Raw genomic sequence first — 23,724 nt, 5'->3', positions numbered from 1 at the left:
CCGTTCTGTTATTCCCTTTCATTATTCTTTCTTCGACTTTTACAGTTTTGCAACACGGTTCATTTGAAAGACTTCTAATTGGCATGTGTTGTGGTTACTCTCATGCTGATATCCTGCTGACAAGGCTAAGGTTGGTAGAGAAATGAAAGCAACTGATAAATGTCAGGAGTGAGTTGTGGCAAAGCTTCTGTTTATCTAATGTTGATAAAAGGGCAGTTGGAAGGCACATCAAATTCCTTTTCTGAAAATTCTTGACTCATAAATTGTGAATGTTCAGCAGAAATTGCATTTCTCTCTATTTGTAGCTAAACAATAAAACTGAAACAGATTCAGTTCACTAGGCATCATGTCCAAGTGGATAATGCCTTGCTCATAGTAGATTTGAAAAATAATACAATAACTTCAAAAAAATAGATTTTAAGTAATCCTTTGCCCTCTACGAGTTGAGGTTCAAATACAAAGAACAAAAGTTAAAGAGTAAAAGTTAAAATTCTGAGTCTGAATAATACAGTCGCTAAAGCAGTAAAAATATGAGTCCATCCTAGTTGTCAGGAATGAATTTGATATGCGGTTTTCAAAAAGTTCCAAGGTTAAGTATCAGAGCTTTGCCAATCCCTAAATGCTGAGAAAATTTTATATATCTTCCCCTATTGAGGCCAGTTAAAATAATTATTTCTGTTGACATAGGGGAAAATCCCTTCATGGCATTTTTGCGATCTCCCCAAACAGTAAATGGTATTTATTGAGTACCTTTGGTGGACAGAACACTGTACTAAGCATTTGAGGGAGTACAATATAACAGTTGTGAGGCACACTCCCTGTACCCGAGGGGCTTCTACTCTGGAGGGGGAGACAGACTTTAATAGGAATGCATTACAGGTATGTACATAAGTACTGTGGGGCTATGTGGTGAATAAAAGGTGCAAAGCCAAAGGCAAGGGCAACACAGGAGAGTGTGGGACACGAAGAAATGAGGGCTTAGTTATGGAAGGCCATTTGATAGTGATGTGATTTTCATAAGGCAGCGTGGCTCAGTGGAAAAAGCACGGGCTTTGGAGTCAGAGGTCATGAGTTTGAATCCCAGCTCTGCCACTTGTCAGCTGTGTGACTGGGCAAGTCACTTAACTTCTCTGTGCCTCAGTTACCTCATCTGTAAAATGGGGATTAACTGTGAGCCTCACGTGGGACAACCTGATTACCCTGTATCTACCCTAGCGCTTAGAACAGTGCTCTGCACATAGTAAGCGCTTAACAAATACCAACATCATTATTATTATAAGGCTTTAAAGGTGGGGAGGGTGATCGTCTCTCCAATACAAAGGAGAGAGAGCTCCAGAACAGAAGCAGGATGTGGGCGAGGAGTCGGCCGCGAGATAAACAAGGTAGAGGTACGTAAGTAGGATTGGCATTAAAGGAGTTAAGTGTGTGGGCCGGGTTGTAGTAGGAACCCGAGGTCCTCTACCAGCCAGTAGAACCCCTCAAGGCCCCTGGGTCGACAGGCAGTTCTGGAAATCTTCACCATGGGTTCCCAGCAGCTTGAACCCCCAACTGACAATTTTCCTGCCACCACTACCTGAACTTTCAGATAGGCACCCCAAATAGTGAGCAGATTATCTGGAATTGCAACCGGCTAAGCCCAGATCCTGGGAAGCTTGTTGCTGGGAGTTTGTGGTGGTATTTTCCATCCTCCTTCCCCCTTTCCTCTGTAACACAGCTCTTCCCCAGCAAGCCTTAGGTTCTTTGACACTTCTCTGTAAGTGCCCATATATGCTGGCTACTTTAGTGCGTGAGTAGGCATGGATTACCTTTCTCAGATTCCTGCTCTTTTAGTTTCAAACCATGTGAGGGAATGTGATGTGTCTTTTTTCTCTGTCTCTGTATTTCTCTCTCTCTCTCTCCCCCCCATTCAGCCAAAAAAAACCCCCCAAAACTCCCAATCTCACTAACCCTCATTTACCCTGTCCCCTCCCCGCCACCTTCTGCGCCATCATTTCCATGGTAATGAATCTACATCATTTGGCTTAGCCTTTCTCATGCAGTGTGGCTTGGAATGGATATCTTTGAGCATTCTGTGCTCCCCAAAATACTCTCTAAATATGTACCTATCTAGTAGATTGGATTATAGGGCCTACCTGCCTCAATAGTGTCCTGAATCTATTACTGTGGCCCAATCATTGCTAATTATCGGCCTTGTTTTACCCGTCTAACATTTGTGTTCTAATAATAATGATGATTGTGGTATTTAAGCACTTAGTATATGCCAGACACTGTACTAAGCGCTAGGGTGCATACAACCATATCAGTTTGGACACAGTCCCTGTCCCACATGGGACTCACTATCTCACTCCCCAATTTTCAGACAAGTTAACTGAGGCACAGTGAAGTGACTTGCCCTAGGTCACACACCAAACAGAATAAATGGCCACTTCTCTAGATTGCAGCCTAGGTGAAAATTGAGAGGTGGATCAAATTACCTTCCAATCCCTCCTCCAGGTTTAAGCTCCTATGACTATAAATTTAATGATGCAAACTTTAGCTGTCCAGGGCCATATACGTTTTTGAAAATACGCATTTTTATTTAGAAAATTCCTTCTTAGTTAAACTGATTCAAGGTAATCTAATTTTCTGTGCCAGCCAAGGTCAGTGTGATTGCCTACCACAGACAAAATTGGGGTTTCTAGAGCTATGAGCCACTCACCCCACCTTAGAGTCTTTCCAGATGTCAGTACCCTCCTGATTGTCAGCTTTAGAAACCCCCCAAAAAGTCAATCAGCAGTGTTTATTGAGCTTACAGCAGTGTTTACTTACTATTTGCAGAGCACAGTACTAATGAACGCTCGTTGTGGGCAGGAAATGTGTGTGTGACATTATCTTGTAATAATAATATTGGTATTCATTAAGTACTTACTATGTGCCAGGTACTGTTCTCTCCCAAGCACTTAGTACAGTATCCTGCACACAATAAGCACTCAATAAATACCACTGGTGAACTGGAAAAGTACAATACCAGAAAGTAGTTTTAGAAGACTCCTAGTCTGCAAGGAGCTTATAGTCCAGAGGACTAGTATTGAAGCAGCGTGGCTCAGTGGAAAGAGCCTGGGCTTCGGAGTCAGAGGTCATGAGTTCAACTCCCGGCTCTGCCACTGGTCAGCTGTGTGACTGTGGGCAAGTCACTTAACTTCTCTGTGCCTCAGTTACCTCATCTGTAAAATGGGGATTAAGACTGAGCCTCACGTTGGACAACCTGATTACCTTGTATCTACCCCAGTGCTTAGAACAGTGCTCTGCACATAGTAAGCACTTAACAAATACCAACATTATTATTAGTATTGGTTTATTCCTGTCCATGGGGAACCCCAGAGAAGACCCCGGAGTTCAAGAAAGTTGGGCTAAGTCACCAACACCATGGCTAGACTGAGCGAAATATTGGACAACATGGCTAATTTGGAGTTTATATCATAGACAAGACTTGTCTGCCCCATCTTTAATGCTACCTAGTCTTTTCTTGTTGAATTGCAATAAAATATGTAATTAGCAAACCTGTCTGTTGCCCATGGGGCAGGGAGAAGGGGCTCAGATTGGCTCTAGGATTGTCCCATTCAGTCTCACCTGTGGTGTCTTGGTGGCAAAAGAAATCTGAGCAAGATTCCAAGAAGTAGATTTTATTTCCAGCCCTGCCTCTCTCCTACTGCGCTTCCTTGGCAACCTTATTGTAAACCTCAAATCTGTGAAGAAAACCTCTGTGACAACTTGGCGTGAATTTTGAGCCCTGTGAAGAAAATGACCCTCTAAATATAACCTAAGTTGACCTGTAATCACTGATATGGTACTGTTTCCAAATAAACACCTAATCAGAGTTTGTCCTGAGTACAAGTTGCGATTTTTGAAAGCTTTGAACTGTACTTGCATTACTGATAGTGTTATCCCAAATCAGCGGTCTTGCGAGTGTGATTTTTGTACCACTCCCCATAGGCTGGGTTTCCAGCAATCTATATAGAACCCAAACTCTGGTTGTATTTTGGCCGGACACTGTTAAATTCCATTTAAATGGCCATAACACTATGGAAAATGATGTATGTCAGTTGGTTTCCAGTTGTCATTCGAAGACAGTCCAAATTGAGATTTTCATTAATTAGAATGGCCTCTCTTTAGAGTGGATATGGCCAGGAGTTACAGAGTTGCTGCTGAGAGGACTGACCACTATAACTAGTTCTGCCACATCCTAGAACTCTAACAACAAATGTTACTTGTTGTGTGCTTTCTATAAGCTTTCTCATTCATTCACTTCCTTTGATCTATTTATTAAGCACCTACTGTGTGCAGACCACTGTACTAAGTGCTTGGGAAAGTACAATACAGCAATAGTGACAATCTCTGCCCACGACAAGCTCACAGTCTAGAGGACAAGGAATGATTCTACCAATTCTGTTATATTGTACTTTTCCAAGTGTTTAGTACAGTCCTCTGCACATGCTAAGAACTCAGTAAATATGATTGCATGCATGAGTGAAGAAATGTTTTGATTTTCCAGACCATAAGCCTGGTGTGGGCAGGGATTATCTGTCTTTATTGCTGAATTGTGCTTGCCAAGTGCTTAGTACAGTGTTCTGCACACAGTAAGAACTCAATAAAAAGTTTGAATGAATGAATTAATAAAAACATGTTTGATTTATACTGAATACTTGGGAGAAGACAATGCAATAGTTATCTGACACTTTCCCCATCCAAAAGGAGCTCATTCATTCAATCATATTGAGCACTTACTCTGTGCAAAGCACTGTACTAAGAGCTTGGGAGAGTACAATATTACTGTGAACAGCTGCATTCCCTGCCCACAACAAGCTTACAGTCTAGCTCACAATCTAGAGGAGGAGATAGACATGAGCACAAATTGTCATATGAGCGTAAGTGTTGTGGGGCTGAGAGTGGGGTGAATGTCCAAGTGTCTAGTGACACAGAGGGAAAGAGAGTGGAGGAAAGATGATTTCATAGGGGAAGGCCTTTTGGAGGAGGTGTGTGTATTAAGATTTTCCCACAAAGTTTACTCTATAGTTGCAATGGTGAATGCTCTGGGCTTTTTAAGCCTCATGCTGCTAAAGCCCACAAAATTTGGAACTAAAAGTTCTTGCCCAAACAAAAAAAAAATTCGACTTTTTCAAATAGGATTGAGAGCCTGTGGTGGGGTGACACTACAACTGAAGCAGCTACAAAATGTGATAAAGCAATCCCAGTTGTGTGTGAGTGCATTGTGGCTACCTGAGCTCTAGTTGTTGAAGTTGCCAAGTTTGGCAAGTTTTGTTAAAATGGTTTGTGGCCTCAGGATTTTTTTTTTTTCATCCAGTTCACTTAATTAAAATGTCCTAATGCTTTTGGTTTTTCTTTTAGTTTACACATTACCAAACTTTTTGAACTGAGATTTGCCACTGTGTTGCCTAGGGTTCATCTTTTCTTGTTCTAGTACTTATTAAACAGTGGGTTGGAAAAAAATTAACCATGTGCAATGAGGCAGGATCTCATTTTCTTCTGTCTCCGAAACATTTTTAAAAACTTATTAGGGTTCTCCCTCTCAGGGTCGCACCTGGAGAGTTTCCAGAACCCTCCCAGTCTTGGCTACGGGAGGGAGAATCAAGCAGAGGCCTACCCATTCCATTCCTGGCTTGCCCAGTGGCTAGCGAGTGGACGGAAAACTGCTACAAGTCAAAACTCAACCATGCTGCACAGCAGTGGCATGGGAGAGAGTTGAAGCAGGAGATTCGAGTTTACCGCGCAGAAGACAGCAAAGATAAGCCACTTCTGTATTTTTACCAAGAAAACTCTATGGATCCACTGCCAGAATGATTGCAAATGGAGAGCGAGGCGTCGTGGGAGAGATGTGCCCGTCAAATGGCAAGGACTGTCTCTATCTGTTGCCGACTTGTTCATTCCAAGGGCTTAGTACAGTGCTCTGCTCATAGTAAGCGCTCAATAAATACTACTATTGAATGTGCCCATGGTGTCCTGTGGGTCGGAAATGACTAGATGGCATAAGACAACATTAGGGTTCTAGAGTTCCATTTTGTCTTGCAACCAAAATCCATTTGAAATATGAATATAATGGTGGAGCAGTTTACCCGTACTAGATTTGAAATCACTAGAGCACCTCAAATGCTTTTGGAAAGCATAGGGAAAAATTAAAAATACCAAAGTGCTTTTGGGGAATTTATAATCTCTAGGGTCTGTTTTGAGTGGGTGAAGTACTTGGTGGGGTGGTTTGAATATGTTTGCTTTATTTTACATGTGTGGCAAAAATTGCAGGAGGAAAAATGAAAGCCCAGCTCATATAAACCCATGAATATTTATCCATAGTGTATTATAATGTTTTTGATGAGACCTTATTTTTGCTGACAGTTTTGTAGGTTTTTTAAAGGAATTTTTGTTCCTTTTTTGAAGGAAAATATTTTCATATTTTGGGAAAGGAAAGTATCAATCAATATTTGATTTGATTTGTGTGCAGAAGAAATATTTTCCTTTTTTTCAATTTCTTATCCTCTGCCAACCAGTACAATAGATGTATTGCTGTTCACCTCAGCACTTTAAACTAGGATTCCTTCCTCCGACATGGGGGCTGAAATGTCATGGACTATTTGTATCAGGCCCAGCCCCACAGAACTTCTCTCCATATCTGTAATTTACTGATATTAATGTCTGTGTCTCCCTTTAGACTGTAAGTTCTTTGCGGGCAGGGAGTGTGTTTTGTTCTATTGTTGTACTGTCCTCTCCCAAGGGCTTAGTACAGTGCTTTGTGTACAGTAAGTGCTCAATAAGTATGATTGACTGACTAAATGCCATTATCTCATAGGGATAATTATAATTGCGTCATTATTAATAATAGAAGGAAATACTAGAAGTTTGCTGTGGGCAGGGAACATGTTTGCCAACTTTCCAAAGAGTATTGTGGTCTCCAAAGCGCATAGTAAGCACTCAGTAACTACCATTTATTGATTGCAATAGCTACTCCTGCAAGGAGGGTGACCAGAATTAGTTGTATTTTGATAAAGAAACTAAGGCTCAGTGATATTAAGTGATTTCTTTAGGTAAAATCAGTAGCAGAGCAAAACGATAAATCACATTCTCTTTCTTCCTAATTTGCTAATCTATTATTTGTATAAACTGAGGCCTTGGGATTTCACGAGGCTGTGAGTCCAGTAATTAATCAGTGAAAAACCTCAGGAAAGCTTTAAATGTGTTGGACTCAAGTGGAACTCTAGACATTTTGGAAGCTCTTAGTAATTTTCTCCAGTCTGGGAAACAGTCTGGTTTCCTATTAAAAAAAAATCATGTCAAGTTTTAGTTAAGTTCTGAAAATGCGGTTATTGAGTTTGGAATGCGTTTTATTGATAACTGAATCTCAGATCCATAGAGATCATCCATATGGTGTAGTACCTTGAAAATCCGTAAAGCAATGGTATTCATTCATACTCTTTGAAGGAAAATGTCCTGAACATTTAGGAAGAGTAGAATGAGTAGACATACTAGAAAAATTATAATAGGCTAGCTTGACACAATCATTCTCCTTGAGTAACTTACACTTTTCAGAAAATCAAAAATATTATAGGTGTTGGTCATATCATACCTAATAATTATTTAATGGTCAGTGGCCATGGAAGCAGTGTGGCTTAGTGGAAACAACACGGGCTTGGGAATCAGAGGATGTGGGTTCTAATCTTGCTTCCTCCACTTGTCTGCTGTGACCTTGGGCAAGCCACTTAACTTCCCTGTGCCTCAGTTACTTCATCTGTAAAATGGGAATTGAGACTGTGAGCCCCATGTGGGACAACCCGATTACCTTGTATCTACTCCAGTGCTTAGAACAGTGGTTGGCATATACTAAGCACGTAACAAATACAATTTATTGTTTATGTTTTAGCAGTCATGCGTGTTCTTTCATGACTTGAAAATATCCAGAATGCTTAGAGCTTCACCTAAAGGAAAGGTGACAATATTCTTAGGTAGACTGACAAGTGTCTGACATTGACCTCTCAAAAGGATGGTGTAAAGATCCAGACTGTGACACTCAGTTCAGTGAATCTTTGAGTAGGAAAGCCAAGAAAAAATAAAGGTTTCAGTGAGAAAATTTCTCTCTCAGCTAAGCTTAGGGAGAATTCACAACAACTGGTGTCTTTGGAGAGATGAATTATTACGAGGGATTGTTGACTAGCCCAGAATCAAGAGGCTAGCTTAGATTTCCTGTCCCCTCTAGGTCTTCAGCCTAAGAGTTGAGTGGCTGCAAATTCTCACTGGGGAATTAAAATTCAATATGGTAAAAACAAATGGCAAATTGTAGCAGTGTTGGAAGCTGTGAAAGTAGTATAGCTCCTGTCAGTATTTATCTTCAGCCAACTTAACAGGGCAGCTACATATTTACTTGCTGTGTTGTTTCTTCCCGCAAGAGGTGTTGAATTATTAAAGACAGTTTATCTAAATCACACCAGTTGATATTGGATGTGACTCTTGTTGCTTAGTAGAAAACTTGATTGTTTATCATAGAAATGGCAAACTACAAAAAGTTATGAATTGGGTTTCTACCAACAACTTTTCTCCTCCCTGTATGGTGGTGACATGCTGAGTTTTCTTTCCTATATGACAACTCATTAGGTTTCATCCTTGCCATTATTTCTCTTATGGGCTCAGAGATAATCCAAAGTGTCACCCATGAAAGTTTTCTGTTAATTTTCAAATCATGTTCATTTTTTACCTATACCTTGTGTCGATGATAGCCTTAAACTCTCTAAAACTTGATTAAATTACTCTTTGTTGAAAATTGATTTTTTCATTTAAAACTCATCTTCTATTTTAAACCTGGCAATCCATTCTCCAACTATTATAGTTACTTTTTTAAAGGAAGAAATCCTTTTCTATTGTGTAGTTGAAGTACTACTCTAGAAAGTCCTTTGATTTTTTGCTACATTGTAAGACTTACTATGTCTTAAAAAATCAGTTTCACTTCCCTAACTGTGTTTATAATTCCCCTTATTCACTCCAAGTATTTTCTTTTTTAATTAACACATAGTATTTTTTATTAATTCATATGATCACTAAAGTATAAAGTGCTATATATAGGTAGTAATGATATTTTATACAAAAAATACCATTTGTCTTGCTTTTATACATAATTTTTCCAGCAACTATTTCAGAGGACAATAATTATTTAAAATGAAATACTGTCTAGAGTTTTGGATGATACTAATTAGAACACGATAGCCCACAGTATAATGAAATTAACATGTAGAATTTTAAAAAGCACAGATTAAGCAGAACTATGCAATTATAAGTCTTGGTTTGAGAAGAATTTCTTTTAGGTTTCAAATGCTACCAAAATGAAAACACCCTTAAATGAACATTAAGGTAGCATATCAGGTCTCAAGCTTCATTTCAGTAGATGTATTGAAAAGCAGCATATTTCTATCTGGAATATTCATTCATTCAATCGTATGTAGAGCAAGCAATCTATTTTAGGGACATTACTTTTGAAGTCTATCACTAAGCATTTCTGAAACGGTAGCAGTACTGACTAGCTCAAGATAATGATATAGGAGCCTTCCAGTAATCTATGTGATGCATGGCCTTTAGATTTCCTCATTAGAAAATAATGAGGAAACAGTCATAAATGCATTGGCTTGATTATGCTTTACTTCCCGCTACTAACATTCTGTATGGGTCTTGTTTTAGGGACAGTTGGGGTTTAAAAAATATTTTGAAACATTAGACACATTCAGTCAAAAATGAAACCACCCGTTATGGATTTCATATAAGTGATACACAGTTGCTTCCTTCATATGATTGCCGCAGTGCTTTGGAGACCTTTTTAGGATTCAGCAGTCGCTCAAGGTTTTTTGTTTTAAACGCCAAGAATTGAAAACTCACTCTGGGAATTTCATGAGAATGAACTTTCTCAAAAATTTGTTAGTGTTGAAAGTTCTGGTTGAACGTTGGAGGAAGAGGAGAGGGCATCTACCTGTGGTATTTCTCCTCTTATAATTTCCCAACTCCAAAATCAGGTTGGAGGTAGTAAAATGAAAAGAAAAAGGAGACAAATGTATTTGATTTCCAGGAATAGCTTTTAGTGGATTTAATTGGAAAGATTCCATTAGTGCATCCAATCATGATTGATGGTATCGATGGCCAATGGATTTTCTTGAGTGCTTACTGCGTATATGGTATTACTAAGTCCTTGGGAAACTACAGTAGACCACAATTGGTAGACATGTTCCCTGCTCACAATGAGCTTACTGCTCAACTTGTTTATCATTAATTTTTTTCTATTCAAAGTTTTGAGTATTTCAAGACCCAGAAGTGATGCAAACATTTAAATGAGTGTAGAAGGCACCTGTGTCAAAATGAATGGTGATATCAATAATAAAATTGTTTTACTACATTTGAAGAAAATAGATCCCAGTATTTGGGAATCACTAGTACCAAGATTTGGACTTTGTGTTATTGGTTAAGCTTCAAATTTGAAGTCTTTTTCAGTGTCTTTTATGTCTATCTACTTTGTTCCAGACCAAGCGGTCAGTGTGAGTGAAGGGATGGAGATGGGAGAATTGGTCATGAAGTACACTCAGGATTGATCTGTATATAAGGAAAGAAGTGAGTGAACTGGAGAGTAGCAGGTGAAGAGAGCAGATAGGTAATAAGATGGGGAGTGTTGGTGAAGATCCTGGAAGCCTGTAGCAAAGAGTTTATGTGGAAAGAGGTGGGAAGCCAAAAGAAGGGTTTTGAGGAGTGCTTATAAGAAAGCAAACCAAATAATTTGGAAAGAAGCAACATATAATAGTGATGTTAGCACATGTCTGGGAGTCAGAAGATCTGGGTTCTAAACCCAGCTCAGTCACTTGCCTGCTGAAGGACCTTGGGCAAGTTACAGAACTTTACTGTGCTCAGTTTCTAAATCTGAAAATGGTGATTAAATACCTTTCCTCTCTCCCCATATGGGTGTGAACCCCCTATGGAACAGGAATGACATCTGATATGATTTTTCCGTCTTCTCCCACGATTAGCAAGTGCTTGGCATCTATTAAGTGATTAATAAATACCACAGTTATTATCTTGTATCATCAAAGCCTGAAAATGTAGTTTATTTGTAAAGTTTAAATCCTTGCTGCTCCAAGTACTATACTCCATTGGCGATTTATAGCTTAAAATCTATTTATCAATCCAAAGACAATCTAAATATAAGCAGTCTCATGTTCCTCAATATCACATCTTTAATGATCATATTGACACCTTGTTCAATATAGACATCCCAGGTTTCACTTATTGAAAAGAGATTTAGCCAAAATTGACAGTACAGCAAGCTCGTCTTTTAAGTATCTTGAGGTGATTTTATTCATTTATTTACAATGGAGCCATAAACCGGTGACTGTCACCACAAGGAAAAGAATCACATTTCCTATAATAAATAGATCCTGCTGGAGGCATAATTGGGCCAAAAGAACAAGAACATATAGTGAGTAACCTGGGTGGATCATAGATAAAAGAGACCACATAGTCCAAGAAAAGAGTACCTTTTCTACTAATTTTATGGTACTCACCCAAGCTCTTAGTATAGGAGAAGTTTAACCAATACAAAAGATCCTGGTCAATTCCCAGTTACACAGAATGTACATTTAATCCTTGTAAATCATGAATGACCTCCCTGAAGGAAGAAACACCACCCTAATAGTTAGAATTTCAATAATTTAGTTCATTAATTGTTTAAAACTTTAGCTCCAAAAACTTTTAAATAATCATAGAACTATTGAACCATTGAATTGCCTAATTTCATGTTAAAATCTGATAGAATTTAAAAAACCTAACAATAAAAATGGGTGAATCCTAAATGACAGACAACTGCAATGATATCTGTCATAAAGCTCAGCTTCAAATATTTTGTAATGTTGTTTTATTTTCTTATTCTCTTTAAAAACTAAGGTTCTCTGGAAAGCGTATTTTCTTTGCATTTCATGTTTCACTCTGGGCCCATAATGGTGGCACAAGGACAAGTTTTTGTTGTTTTGGGTTTTGCTTGTTTGGTTGTTTTTTCTTTTTCTATTTGCTAAGTTCTTACTATGTGCCAGGCACTTTACAAGCTAATCGGGTTGGACACTGTCCATAGACCCATTTTACAGATGAGGTAACTGAGGCAAAGAGAAGTGAAATGATTTGCCCAAGGTCACACAGCAGAGAGGAGGAGCAGAGATTAGAACCCAGGTTCTGCTAATTAATTGATTCAGTAGTATTTACTGAGCACTTACTATGTGCAGAGCACTGTACTAAGCACTTGGAAGGTACAATATGGCAACAGATAGAGACAATCCCTGCCCAATGACGGGTTCACAGTCTGACTGGGGGAGACAGATGGACAAAAACAAGACAACACAATCACGATAAATAGAATCAAGGGGATGTACACATCATTAGCAAAATAAATAGGGTAATAAAATATATACAAATGAGCACAGTGCTGAGGGGATGTGAAGGGGGAAGGGGAGGAGCAGAGGGTGGAGTGGGAGCAGAGGGAAACAGGATAGCTCAGTCTGGGAAGGCCCCTTGGAGGAGGTGAGCTCTCAGGGCTTTGAAGAGAGGAAGAGAGTTTGGCGGAGGGAGGGCATTCCAGGGCAGCAGTAGGACGTGGGCCAGAGGTTGATGGCGGGGTAGGCATGAACGGGGGACAGTGAGGAGGTGAGTGGCAGAGAAGCAGAGCGTGCAGGTTGGGCAGTAGAATGTGAGAAGGGAGGTGAGGTAGGAGGGGTCAAGGTGATGGAGAGCTTTAAAGCCAAGAGTGAAGAGTTTTTGTTTCATGCCAAGGTTGATAGGCAACCACTGGAGGTTTTTGAGCAGGGGAGTGACAGGCCCAGAGCGTTTCTACAGGAAGATGATTCGGGCAGCGGAATGACGAATAGCCTGGAGTGGAGAGAGACAGGAGAAAAGGAGATCAGAAAGGAGGCTGACACAATAATCCAGCCAGGATATTATGAGAGCCTGTCCCAGCATGATAGCTGTTTGGATGGAGAGGAAGGGGTGGATCTTGGCGATTATTGTAGAGGTGAGACGGGCAGGCGTTGGTGACGGATTGGATGTGTGGGGTGAATGAGACAGCTGAGTCAAGGATGACACCAAGGTTGCAGGCCTATTAAATGGGAAGGATGGTCGTGCTGTCCACAGTGACAGAGAAGTCAGGGAGAGGACAGGGTTTGGGAGGGAAGATAAGGAGCTCAGTTTTGGACATGCTTTAGGTGGCGGGCAGACATCCAGGTGAAGACGTCCTGGAGGCAGGAGGAGGTACGAGCCTCTCCGAGGAGGAGAGAACAGGGCAGGAGATGTAGATTTGGGTGTCATCAGCATAGAGATGATGGTTGAAGCCATGGGAGCGAATGAGCTCCCCAAGGGAGTGAGTATAGATGGAGAACAGAAGAGGGCCAAGAACTGACCCTTGAGGAACCCCTACAGTTAGTGGATGGGAGGGGGAGGAGGAGCCCGCGAAGGAGATCGAGAATGAATGGCCAGAAAGATAAGAGGAGAACTAGGAGAGGACAGATTCCGTGAAGCCAAGGTGAAATAAGGTGTGGAGGAGAAAAGGATGGTCGACAGTGTCGAAGGCCTCTGAGTGGTTGAGAAGGATTAGGATACAGTAGGAGCCATTGGATTTGGCAAGAAGGAGGTCATGGGTGACCTTTGAGAGAGCAGTCTCGATAGAGTGGAGGGGACCGAAGCCAGATTGGAGGGGGTGCGGGAGAAAGCTGGAGTTGAGGAATTCAAGGCATCGAATGTAGATGACTCGTTCTAGGAGTTTGGAAAGGAAGGGTAGGAGTACGAGGGAGATAGGGCGGTAACTGGAAGGGGAAGTGGGGTCGCGAGAGGGTTTTTTTAGGATGGGCGACACATGGATATGTTTGAAGGCAGAGGGGAAGGAGCCTTTGGAGAGTGAGTGGTTAAAGATAGAAGTTAAGGAGGAGAGGAGGGAAGGGGCGATGGTTCCCAGGCCTGTCCTCTCACCACTAGGCCCTGCTGCCTCTCAAGGGGAAATGGTCTGATTTCATTTTATCAAATTAATATTTTAATAAATGGATTTGAAGGGAAAAGTACATGAAATGTAATTCAAGGGTCATAGGGGTATTCTATCCGTACCAAAATTTTAATCCCTTGTGAAAAAGCGATTTAGTACATCCAGCAATCCACCCTGAAATGAAATTGTGTTCTCCTACCACACTTCATAAGCAAGGAATTGCCATACCGATAAGCACAGCTGTACTTCAAATTAATATTTAATCTGATACCAAAAGCACTTAAAAGAGTTAGGAATATGAGTTCCTTATAAGAAATGACTTCTAAGTCACAAAGAGCAATTATGATTCCATGCAGATTACACAAATAAAATTGTCATATTCTCTCTGGTCTTAAACCATAATTCTAGAAGTAAATGCATATTGTCACCTTTCCTTCATTTTCTGTAGATAATTTCTTTGGAAGGACAAGATTTCCCCACCTCCCCCCTTGAGCCAAAATTAAATCCAGGAAAGTGACTTTGGTTTAGAGTCCTTGACAATTCCATGCACCTTTTGAATATATGAGATTGACTTTAATTGACATTGTATAAGCCTTAGAATAAAATAGGACAAAACCCCATATTAATTTTTAATGTAAGAGGAAAAGTAACTGTAACTAAGACAGAGTTACCATTTGTCGGGCTTTAGAGGACCAAATTCACTATCAACTGTCAAGTTTGAGTGTCTTAATGTTTTCATGCAATTTCTGTCATGCTCAGTACATTCCAATTTTTGCCTAATGAAAGCTCAAAGCACTCTCCTATAGTAGTACTCCCACAGTTGAAGTTACTTATTTTGGCATTGTATGCAGAAAATAAGCTTTTTAAATACCAGGCAAGCCACATTTCAGGTCTCATGAGTATTTTTTTAGTCCATTTCGTGTATATAGGCAGGATTAAAGTTATATATAAGTTTACCTCACAATGAGAATTTGTGAATTTTTGCATTCTGTGACACGTGTGGTGAAATTTATCACATAAGCCGACACTCCGATGGGTAACGAAACCTACGTTCTACAAGAAGAAGATTAAAATCACTTCTCAGTTTTCTATTTCTCTTATGGACCGAACTACCAGTGTCCTTTTGTTTTAGTAAGCTGGCAAACATAATAAAATGCACCCTATTACTCAGGATTTTAATGAGTGCTTATAAGAAAGACTAACATTATATTGTTTTAATTCCATATAAAACTGTTTTTCAGTGTGATGTACTGAAAATTATGGCAGGATCAATACAGCATCAATTCACTTTCTATTTACACTACTGACTCACATTGAATTTTTTTAAATTCAATTTTGTTTTTCTTTGTCTCAACCTTTAAGCCTTTCATAAGCTCCTCAAAAACCACTCAAACAGCAACATTTATTGGGTGTCATAGAAGCAAATAGCAACACTGCAGTCCAATAATATTGGCCCTAATTTATTGATGAAGTCTGCCTACTTAAACTCTACATCCATATTTTCCCCCTTGGGAGGAATGTTATCAAATGATTTTCTCACCTGGCTCATTTAATTCCAGAAATTCACATCTAACTATCATTCTGGTGATGCAACTGAGCAACTGTGCCCAGAATCAAGTCACACCATACCACGTGATGGGATTCCAATCTTAAATCAGTCAGTCAGTGGTATTTATGAATGCTCACTCTGAACAGGGAACTGTACTATGCTCTTGGTAACATGCAAAAGAGTAGGAACACAAAATAGCTGCCTTCAAGGAGCTTCAAAATAGTGGTGTCTTGAAAGAGGGAAATGCTGCAAGGGAAAGAGCTTGCTTTTCTTCAGGTTTATTGCAAGAAATTCCTTTTTCAAACCACTGGTATTTCTGGATCTCCTTGTGAGTGTGACATGCTACACTAAAGGTTTAAGAGAGTTCAGCAGTAGCACTCCCTGCCTTTAGGGAGTTTAGAAAAGCTGCACGGCCTAATGGGAAGAGCCCAGGCCTGGGAGTCAGAGGACCAGAGTTCTAATCCCCCTCTGTCACTTGTCCTGCTATGTGATCTCGGGCAAGTCGCTTATCTTCTCTGGGCCTAAGTTACCTCATCTGTAAAATGAGGATTAAAGCTGTGAGCCCTCCTATGAGGGACCGGGACTTTGTCCTACCTGCTTATCCTGTATCTACTCCAGTGTTTAGTACAGTCTGACACATAGTAAGCGCTTATCAGATGCCACAATTATTAGTATTATAGTACCTGACATATGTGATCAACAAATACTATTAATATTATCAGTCATTATTTACAATTGACTGGGGAGGCAAACAAATAAGTATTTACTAATAGTGGGAGTGAAAGTAAGAGCCAGATTAGATATTTTACTAGGTGCAGGGTAGATTCAAGGTAATGGTAACAATAATTCTAGTACTTGTTAATTGCTTTCTATGTGCCAAGCAGTGTTCGAAGCGCTGGGGTAGATACAAGTTGATCAGGTTGACCAGAGTCCTTGTCCCATGTGGGACTCACACTCTAAATCCCCTCACACTCTAAATCCCCATTTTACAAATGAGGTAACTGTGGCACAGAGAAATTAAATGATTTACCCAAGGTCACACAGCAGACATGCAGTGAAGCTGGGATTGGAAGCCAGATCCTTCGGTCTCCCAGGCCATTCTCTATCCACTAAGCCACGCTGCTTCTCCGTTCAGGTTGACACTGTCTGTGTCCCACATGGAGCTCACAGTTTTCATTCTCATTTTACAGATGGTCGAGGCACAGAGAAGTTAAGTGACTTGCCCAGGGTCACATAGACCAATGTAGTAGATGGGATTAGAACCCAGGTCCTCTGACTCCCAGGCCTGTGTTCTTTCCATTAGGCCACGCTGTTTCTCTTCACTGCTTCTCTTCCTTCCTCTTCCTTCCTTTCATTTCCCTCTCTTTGCTCCTCCTTCAGTTCCCACTTCCTTCCTCTCACCAGTAGAAACCTCAAATTAATCCTAAAATAGCCTTTGCATATGGAATTTACTAAAGACATCCTCTGAAGGGAAGATCTTACTATCCAGGGAAGAATGAGGATATAATATGATAATGATGATTGCATTTGTTAAGCACTTACTATGTCAAGCACAGTTCTAAAACACGGGGGAAGATGCAAGGTAATCAGGTTGTCCCACATGGGGCTCAGTCTTAATCCCCATTTTACAGATGAGGGAACTGAGGCCCAGAGAAGTGAAGTGCCTTGCCCAAGGCCACACAGCAGACAAGTGGCGGAGCTAGGATTAGAACTCACGTCCTCTGACTCGCAAGCCCCTGCTCTTTCCACTAAACCGCACTGCTTCTCATAGCCCTCAGTGTAGAAAGACTTCATGTTGACACATTTCACAGAAAGGTAATAGATAAACTTGATTCCAAAGGGTTCTTAACCCCTTCTGAGTAGAAGTTCTCAGATGTTAACTTTGCAATCAGTTGTGGTTTATCTTGGGTATTGCCCACTTGCTCAGCGGTATTAGTGGAGCAGCTAATCACCCTAAAATCCACCTCTAAATAGGAAGTGCTCTACCACCATCATCAGCCGATAATGCATCCACCATAATGGATACTGATGAGGAGAAATGGGTTATTCAAGCATCTGAATAGGCTTATTACATGGTGCCAACATCTGAAAGCTAATTGTCATGGAATATTTTAGTGTATGTGTAGGCAGTGATTCTGAGATGCAGCGGCAAAAAAGAAAAAAATCACTGAGCCTCACAGAATAGAAACCTAAATAAGCAATCAGTGCTCTACTCTTGTTCCACAAAGGGACCAGGCACTAATTTATAGTCACCAGGATCGTGTTTTCCAAATGACAGACATCTTGATTTCCCCCGATATTTAAACAATTGCATTTTATTAACCACATCATTGGATGGCGAGACCAAAATTACCTAGAGAAGCAACACGGCCTAGTGCGTAGAGCCCGGATCTGTGAGTCAGAAGAACCTGGATTCCAATCTGCCATTTCATTCATTCATTCGATCATTTTTATTGAGTGCTTACTGTGCAGGGCTCTGTATTAAGCACTGGGGTAAGTTCAGTATAACAGTGTTGGTAGACATGCTCCCTCCTCACAAAGAGCTGTCAGTCTGGAAGGGAAGACAGACACTAAATCTTTGCACATCTTAAGCCATGAGAGAGAGTGGAACTGGTCTAGGATATTTGAAGATCTCTTTGAATAGCATTTGACATCCTTGGTGGGCAGCTCCCCAGGTTTAAAATTTCCTGGAAATTATAGCATAATGATTAATACAGGGAATTGGTTTCCTCTAAATAAATTGGAATAATCATGGATCTACAGAGTGGTAAATGCTACCAAGATTATTAATAGCCACCTTGACAGCTTATCCAAAAAGAACCAGAAAATGTTGTGTCTGTGATGACCCAAGAACAAAATAGCCATTTGGCCATGGCAAGAGCAGAATGCTGCTCTTTTGTATAACATACAAAAGGGTAGGTCAGGGCCTGCGGATAAATCTGAGAATATTCAAGGTTTAATCCAAAAACTCATCATACCAGTAGATTGTTGGGACATTTTCAAGTTTCACATAGTGAGTGCAGCTTTGCCTAAATTCATCTTTTATTTTTATTAGAGAAGTAGTGCTCTCCAGAGAAAATAAAATTCTGGCCTGCTTGTAACCTGCAGGAATAAGTTGCCCTGTATTTGAAGGCTGCCCACCTGCTAATGTATGATCTCTCTAGTGCTGAGTTTAAAAAGTATTTCTTTTTTTAATAAACAAAAAGTGAATAAAAGTAACATCGAGGAATGATTAGTGTGCTTTTGTAAGGCCCTTGTTGAAATGTGCCAGTTCCAGCACTCTGATAACGGAGAAAATTAATATATCCTGTCAGGGCCACATGTCATGAATAGTGAAATGCTGTGAAGTGACTGTACATAGCAAAGTAAAGAAATCCACTTTGATCTACCATTTTTGATGTTTTATAATTGCACTTATTATCAGGGCCTTTATGCTCTTCTTTTTTGACACAAGATCCATTATCAATGACAGCACGGGTGTGAGTATGGGTTTGATTTGAAAAACAACTTAGGAGGAGGTAATGGGAGAGGAGCTTTTTGTTCTTACCCATTGAGAGAAGGGGAAAAAAAATTAAGCTCCATCTCAGAGCATCTTCCCAGAATTCTTTCCCTTTTATGTGGGTTATTGTTTTCCGGCTTCATGAGGATAAAGCATTTTTAATTAGTTTCCTAATGAAATATCGTATAACAAAATAGACCCTTATCATTTCCACAGTACTTTCATTCTACTCGAAAGCATGCAGCGATAAAGGAATGAAGTCACCACAAAATAGGACAGGTCACTTTTTCCAATTTTTACTAACTCCCATGTTTCTTTATGCTGCATTTAAATACATCTTTGTAGCAATTTTGTGTCTACAATATCGCGTGTTATGCCCATCCATATGCGCCTTAAAGGATGCTGTACTATTTTTACATGTCTAAGATAATGAAACTAGATTTTTCTGCCACAGTCTCACACCAGAATAAAAATCTCCATCTTTAGTGTTGTCTTTGAACAAAAGGACTGCTTGCTTTCTCTTTTATGTATACTCTCATTCTCTCTTTCACGTAACATACGTGATTTACTCTTGAAAGGTTTCAAAACGAAAAGTGCTATCCTCCATATTTCTAACGAACTGCTTTTCTTCTTTGCAGACAGAGATAAGGATACCCATTTTTCTGCAACTAAAATAGGGTACTCTAGCTACATTTTTAGTTTGCCTGAGAGTTTGTCTCATCTTCCAAGTGCCATGTTCTTTACTGGTAGTCATTCCAAACTGGAAAAAAGTAAGAAAGGAAAAAAAGTCAATTATATTTTTCAATAAAACAGAATTTTAAGATCAATAAATACATTTTTGAAAGAAATCTTTGACTTTTGATTTCTCTGAGTCACTCATATTCCTGTGCACACTGAAATCACAGAATGGAAAAATACAGCATGATGTTTGAAATCTAAAATTGCATTCAATCTGTGCTATCTACTAAGAACCCATTGAGCATGAAGCAGTAAACACAAGCCACTTGGAAGATACAGGAGAAGGAAGACACATTTCCCTTCCTGCAGGGAACTTACAATCTAAAGGAGGAAACAGACGAAAATTATTTACAAATAGTGTATGTAGAAGGACTTAACAGGAAGTGGTTCAAGTATATATTAAGATAAAAAGTGGAATAAGTAATATAATATACATATTAAAAATATACTTGTCCATAAGTGCGAGGATAAGAAATAATTTGGTATTTGTTGGTATTTGTTAAGCGCTTACTATGTGCCGGGCACTGCATGCATGTTAAGAGAGTCTGTTGGGTAACTCAAATAAGGTGCTGTGAATTATTTGGGGAAAACTCTTTAGGAGAGTGTGCTTTGAAGATGCAAAGAGCTCTGATTGGGCCGATTTGGGGGGAAGAGGTTACAGGCCAGGAAACGGAGGAACGAGGGGGTGGAGGAGGGACCGTTTGGTGGTGTTAGCAGATATTAGGAACAATGAACAGTGCAAGCAGGGAAATTGGATAAAAAGAGAACCAAAATCTAAGATGGAGCTCAAAAATGAAAATCCTTGAAGCCGATATTAAGAAGTGTACGTCAAAAATCTTTCACCTAATTGTGATGCAGTTGTCTGTTCAAAACTGTCAAAACAGGACCTATAGACAGTAACTTTAAAACCGGTCAGTCTATTAGTTTGTGTTTCAGGGCAAACACTAACAGATTTGGTTCCAAATGGGCCTTACATTATTCATAGTCCGAATGTTCAGGTTCTGATAGGGTTGTTTTGAAAGGTAACGGGGTAGGGAAATGGAAAATAACTATTTTCACTGGAACTTCTCTCACCACGATGAAATAGACATTGAAGGCACCATCAGATCATCACTGAGGTTCAGAGAAGCAAGGAAAGATAGAAATTTGTGCCAAGGCGAGGAAAAGAAATTGTGAAATTTAAACGAGAAAGTTCAGTGGACCGCAGGGCCGAAAGTATGATTTCACGTGACACAGTGTTGCAGCCATCAGTCAGGGAGGGCGAGAGTGGGAGTGGGGAAAAAGAGATGTGAACCAAGTTTGTCAAATATATATTATACCATCAGGGTGGAGGAATTATCTTTACTATTTGAGCCATAGGGCTGACAGGCACTTTATTTTCCTATGAGCAGACTATAAAATCCCAAACACACTATTATTCTGTCCTGTATTTCCCTCTCCCTGCTGTACTGGACACCATAAACATCCACCACATCATAGCTCTCGTCATCTTCCAAGCCCTCCTACAATTCCACCTGCTTTCGAAAGCTGCTTCTGAATAATTCACAAGACGCCCCCCCCCCGAATCAAGCCACACTACGCATTTATAGAGATGATTCCTATTCCCAACACCTGTGAACCTATGCATAATTTTATGTGCATGTGCAATTAGACTTTCATTTCTTTCATCCTGATTCATTTTTGTGATTTCTTCCTCTATCTTTGTTCTTCCTCCCACTATTTGAAAGTCATATTTCTCTGAAGGCCCCAGTCGTTGACAAACTCCTGGAGGGTGGAGATCACGTGTTGTAATTCTGTTTTACTTCCCCGGGTGCTAAACACAATGCTTGGCATCGAGTAGGGGCTCAATAAATACCACGGATGAAGATGAAACCAATTACAGCTGGTGGTATATGTAAAATAATAACCCTTGTCTAACAGCAGGAACTACTGAAGCAGAAGTAGTTAATCCCTTCACTGAATGAAGTGATGAATCAAAGGCCTTGATTCTTCTGGTGGCTTTTGCTTCCTTGTAGTAATTTAGGTTCGTGGATAGGAGTAATGCTTTTTCAGACACTGGAGGCTCCTCTCTGCAATGCTCTTTTGCCATGATGACCTAGTGATCCAAAATAGTTAAGGTGCCAACAAAGAGTCCAGCTTATAACAAAGGTTAGCTGTAGGTCCTGGGAGAATTAGCCTCCATCTCTTTTATAATATAAAATGAATTCACTGTTGTGAAGAGATGTCATTTCCATATTTTCAAATCTTAGCACTGAAACCCAAAGACCCCCATAGCTGTCTACATCAGAGATTTTAAAATCAAATCGGCTCTTAAATTTGTAGATGTGGTAACAATTAGTTCCCTAATAAAATACTGTACAGTATAATGAAGCTTTGCCTAGTGTAGAAAACCAGTTGAGGTTAAATGATACAATCGCATTTTTCATCGAGCGAAATTGCCACTGTTTGAATTTTAAAGTGGATCAGTGCAAAGAATGCCTGTGATTACTGAATTGGAGTCTAGTTGCAAATGGGTGGTTTGGGTCTAAAAGAAAACTGCTCCATATTCCCATAGTGAGCCAGAATGTATAGTTGAAGTATTGGCCTTCTAGAAACATTTTCTTAAGCAGTTATTATGATTTAATTTGCACTGTTTTTCAGATCGGAGAGTTGTGTTTTTTGGTGATTTCATTATTTTTTTTAGGGTATTTATTAAGAACTGGTAATGTGCCAGGCATTGTACTAAGGGCTGGGACAGATACACGCTAATCAGGTTGGACACAGACCCTGTCCCACATGGGGCTCACAGTCTTAATCCCCATTTTACAGCTAAAGTAACTGAGGCACAGAGAAGTGAAGTGATTGCCCAAGGTCATGCAGCAGAGAAGTGGCAGAGCCAGGATTAGGATCCAGGTCCTTCTGACTCTCAGACCCATGCGAGAAGCAGCATGGCACAGCGGAGAGAGCACGGGACTGGGAGTCAGAAGGTAATGGGTTCTAATTGTGACTTCACCACTTGTCTGCTGTGTAACATTGGGCAAGTTACTTGAAGTCTCTGTGCCTCAGTTTTCTCATCTGTAAAATGGGGATTGAGACTTTGAGCCCTATGTGAGACAGGGACTGTGTCCAGCCAGAAAAGCGTTTTAGTACAGTGCTCTGCATATCATAAGCACTGAATAAATACGATTGAATGCATGCGTGAATTTGCTTGTATCCAACCCAGTGCTTAGAACAGTTTGGCACATAGTAAGTGCTTAACAAGTAGCATAATAATCATTATTATTATAATTGTTACCATTCCCGATCCACTAGGCCATGCTCTGTCTTAGTGATTTTGTATACGGACTTGTTCTTCTGGTAATCTTGAAGTGTCTTGTATATAACAAAAATAATTTTGAATTCAACTTAGAATTCAAAATCTAGTGGCTTAAAATGTTAAAAACCGCATCTTATTTGCAGCAATTATACAATTATCCTTCTTTTTGGCACTAGAATGCTGTTTTGTTCCCAGAGGCTTTTCTGTTTTTATGTGTAGAGTTCATTAATGAGCTCATTAATAGTCAAAAAAATAGAATCCAGAATTAATAGATTGTAAAATTACCTGAAGTTGACCATGATGTTCAATTGCAACTATCCACAAAACCACTGGTAAAGCTTGAAATGATGTTGAGAGCTAGTTATAGGAGCCTTTGACTGCCCATCTCTCCAAGATATCAGTGTATGATCCCTATTATTCTTTAGGAAATGGCAGGTAAACATTATGTAATAATAATTATAGTATTTTATAATATTTACTATGTGCCTGGCACTATATGAAGAGCTGGGATGAGTACAAGCAAATCAGGTTGTACACAGTCCCTGTCCCACATGGGGCTCACAGTCTCAATTCCCATTTTTCAGCTGAGGTAACTGAGGCACAGTTAAGTGCCTTGCCCA

General features: G+C 39.9%; 1 protein-coding gene and 1 non-coding gene across 5 annotated transcripts in view; both read left to right on the top strand.

The window, feature by feature from the left end:
- Nucleotides 1-23,724, top strand: part of TENM1 (teneurin transmembrane protein 1) — a 717,827-nt gene that overhangs the window by 333,698 nt on the left and 360,405 nt on the right. The gene's annotated exons all lie outside the window — the stretch shown is intronic.
- LOC114813002 lies at nucleotides 5,561-5,698 on the top strand. Its single transcript, XR_003760613.1, has one exon. It is a non-coding gene; the product is annotated as a small nucleolar RNA SNORA7 (small nucleolar RNA).

The sequence above is a fragment of the Ornithorhynchus anatinus genome, chromosome 6, assembly GCF_004115215.2.
Source record: "Ornithorhynchus anatinus isolate Pmale09 chromosome 6, mOrnAna1.pri.v4, whole genome shotgun sequence".
Classification (NCBI taxonomy): domain Eukaryota; kingdom Metazoa; phylum Chordata; class Mammalia; order Monotremata; family Ornithorhynchidae; genus Ornithorhynchus; species Ornithorhynchus anatinus.
This window is presented reverse-complemented; position numbering and strand designations above follow the sequence as displayed.